Source organism: Heterodontus francisci, unplaced genomic scaffold (assembly GCF_036365525.1).
Source record: "Heterodontus francisci isolate sHetFra1 unplaced genomic scaffold, sHetFra1.hap1 HAP1_SCAFFOLD_278, whole genome shotgun sequence".
NCBI lineage: Eukaryota > Metazoa > Chordata > Chondrichthyes > Heterodontiformes > Heterodontidae > Heterodontus > Heterodontus francisci.
The window spans coordinates 772,337-776,186 of NW_027141343.1; the positions used below are offsets into that span (position 1 = coordinate 772,337).

The 3,850-nt window shown below is 44.4% G+C and overlaps 1 non-coding gene across 1 annotated transcript; it reads right to left on the bottom strand.

Moving 5' to 3' along the window:
* Positions 1-3,285: 3,285 nt before the first annotated feature.
* trnas-gcu (transfer RNA serine (anticodon GCU)) lies at positions 3,286-3,367 on the bottom strand. The gene has a single exon. It is a non-coding gene; the product is annotated as a tRNA-Ser (tRNA).
* Positions 3,368-3,850: the final 483 nt, after the last annotated feature.

A 3,850-nucleotide genomic window follows, 5' to 3' on the forward strand; every position in this document is an offset into this window, starting at 1 on the left:
TGTGACAAGTAATTGCGGCGCATCCTGCTATCTCTGTTAGGTGCACATTCCTGAGTGTTTCATGCAGTCTGCAGCTGCATCAAGTAGTGGCAGTTCACGAAGATAAGAGGGGCCGAGCACTCCTTATCACTCACACAGGGATGGACATCATTTGATTCACAGGGGTCCATTTGTTCCAAACCAGAGGGAGTCACACAATCAGGCCATAAAGAACAGATGTCTTTGCAATTACCAGTGTCGGCTGGTCTTTACAGTCTCACACGCTCTGCCTTTACTTTTAACTATTTCATTGTGGTTTCTGCCACTTAAAATCAAAGCTCAGCAAAGCTACTATTCCTAACTTGGCTATATTTCCCATTAAGCATAGTGCCATGCCTTTCTGCTCACTTCCACACTAGTACTGAAGACTTGTGCTCCAGAACTAGCTGCGCCCTCTGCCAAGCTGTTCCAGTAGAGCTACAACACGGGCATCTACTTGACAATGTGGAAAGTTGCCCAAGTGTGCCCTCCCCACAAAAAAAAATGCAGGACAAATCCAATCTGACCAATTGCCGCCCCATCAGTCTACTATCAATCATCAGCAAAGTGATGGAAGATGTCACCAACAGTGCTATCAAGCACCACACACTTCGCAATAATCTGATCATCAATGCTCAATTTAGGTTCTGCCAGGGTCTCTCAACTCCAGGAAATAATTTGGCAGATAGAGTATAATGTGGGAAAATGTGAGGTTATCCACTTTGGTAGGAAGAATAGAAAAGGAAAATATTATTTAAATTGTGAGAGATTACAGAATGCTGCGGTGCAGAAGGATCTGGGTGTCCTCGTGCATGAATCACAAAAAGTTACCATGCAGGTACAGCAAATAATTAGGAAGGCAAATGGAATGTTACCCTTTATTGCAAGGGGGATGGAGTATAAAAGTAGAGAAGTCTTGCTACAAATGTACATGGTGCTGGTGAAACCACACCTAGAGTACTGTGTACAGTTTTGGTCTCCTTATTTAAGGAGGGATATACTTGCATTGGAGGCAGTTCAGAGAAGGTTCATTGGATTAATTCCTGTGATGAAGGTGTTGTCTCATGAGGAAAGTTGAGCAGGTTGGACCGATACTCATTGGAGTTGAGAAAAATGAAACGAGAACGTATTGAGACATATAAGATTCTGAGGGGGCTTGACAGGGTAGATGCTGAGAGGATGTTTCCTCTCGTGGTGGAATCTAGAACTAGGAGACACAGTTTCAGATTTAGGGCTTTTACATTTAAGAAGGTATTTCTTCTCTCAGAGGGTCAGTAATCTTTGGAATTCTTTACCGCAGAGAGCAGTGGAGGCTGGGTCATTGAATGTCTTCAAGATTTTTATCTACAAGAGAGCCAAGGGTTATGTGGGCAGGCAAGAAAGTGGGGTTGAGGTCATGATCAGGTCAGCCATTGAATGGCGGAGCAAGCTCGAGGGGCCTAATGGCCTACTCCTGCTAAGAGTTCTTCCGATCTTCTGTTCTTATGATCTCATTGCAGCTTGGTCCAAACAGAGACGAAAGACTGGAATTCCAGAGGAGAGGTGAGAGTGATTGCCCTTGAGTGCGTATGGCATCAAGGATGCCTCGCAAAATTGAAGTCAATGGGAATCAGGGGGAAAACCCTCCACTTGCTGAAGTCATACCTAGCACAAAACAAGATGTTGTGGTTAGTGGAGGCCAATCATCTCAGCCCAGGACATTGCCTCAGGAGTTTCTCAGGGTAGTGTCGTAGACCCAAACTTCCCAGCTGTTTCATTGACGACTTTCTCTTCAACATAAGTCAGAAGTGGGAATGTTAGATGATGATTCACAACTTTTCAGATACTGAAGCAGTCTGTGCCTGCAAGCAGCAAGACCTGAGCAACATTCAGGCTTGAGCTGATAAGTGACAAGCAACCTTCTGGCCACACAAGTGCCAAGCAGTGAACATCTCCAATGAGAGAGAAAAAAAATCTACCTTTTGATATTCAGAAGCATTATCATCGTTAAATCCCCCACCATCAACATCTTGACCAGAAATGTAACTGGACCAGTCACATCTATGCTGTGGCTATAAGCGCAGGTCAGAGATTACGAATTCTGCAGCAAGTATCTCACCTCCTGACACCCCAAATCCTGTCCACCATCTACAAGGCACAAGTCAGGAGTGTGATGGAATACATCCCACTCAACAACACTCAAGAAGCTCAACACCATCCAGGACAAAGCAGCGCACTTGATCGGCACCTTACCCGCCACCTTAAACATTCAATCCCTCCACAACCAGTAAACAGTGGCTGCAGTGTGTACCATCTCCACATGCACTGCAGCAACTCGCCAAGTATCCTTCAACGGCACCTTCCAAACTCGTGACCGCTACCACCTCGAAGGACAAGGGCAGCAGATGCATGGGAACTCACTACCTGCAGGTTCCCCTCCAAGTCACTCACCATCCTGACTTGGAACGATATCGCCATTTCTTCACTGTTGTTGGGTCACAATCCTGGAACTCCCTCCCCAACAGCACTGTGGGTGTTCCTGCACCATAAAGACTGCATCAGTTCAAGAAGGCAGCTCTCCACCAACTTCTCAACGGCAATATAAATGGGTAATAAATGCTCGCCTTATCAGCGATACTCACACCCAAGAATGAATAAAAACCAAATCACTCTCCACAGATTCCCCACAATCTGGGCTTGGACATTTACTTCAGGAGCACAGAGCTTTATATCACTGCAACATGAGTTCCAATCTTCAGATTCTGTTCACTTTTCACATTATTTTCTACCAGTCCACTAGCTTTTATTAATTCAGTATTCGGGTCTCTGCTCCTCCACCGTTTCTAACAACTCACCTCTTACAAAAAAACACTCTGATCTATCGTAGGTAGTAGATGACCAGTCATTTTAAACTCCATCTGCCAAAGCATTGCTCACTCACTTAATCTATCAAGAAGATTTGAAAATAAATTTCTTGCCAAAGGATAATTTTCGGCATCTGCTCCCTCGCCATTTGCTTTTCCCATGTGTCTTTCACTTGGCGCAATACAGAGAAAGTAAAGATGGAAGGAAGGAGGGGAGGAAAAATCCTGCTCCGTTTCGTGATCCCTATTTGATCTTCATTCCAGTGCAGTTTGAGTGAAGAATTCCAAATGTCTGTCTCAATTTTAAATAAGTATAACAAATTCTGGAATCACTGTCTGGACATTGACAAGAACAGGTTTCGAGGCTGACTTCACACATGAACTCCCCCAACATAAACGAAACACTAAACAGTTCATAAACTAGCGACAAGGATGGGATTCGATCCCACGTGTGCAGAGCACAATGGATTAGCAGTCCATCACCTTAACCTCTCGGCCACCTTGTCAGCTGTAGAGGCATAGCTGTCACCTTCAGCACAGTTTCTGGCTATGCAGCCAGCTGTGCAATGATGGAAATATATCTTATGTCAGTAAATGAAGTTGGGAATGGAGCGGTGTGAAACATTTCCAGACCATGTCCAACACGTTTCTACTCAGTGTGAAAACCCACCACGGAAAGACTGGAACATACAATCATTTCATCACATCATGATTAACATCACTCAGACACCTGAACCATTAGGTCACTGACGAAGTCATGATGACCGAATTTCTCATGAAATGACAACTGAACTAACTGACTGAAAGAATTGCTTTAACTCCACATGATCAGCGAGGAACAGCCTCAGGCCGACTTGTCGGGTGGTGTAAACAGATATCACTGCTTCTGATCTTCACCAGAACAGAGAGTGAGATGTTACATTGATCATCAAACAGACTGTGAGAGAATACAACAGAATAAAACACATGGAGAGACACTGTGGAATAAC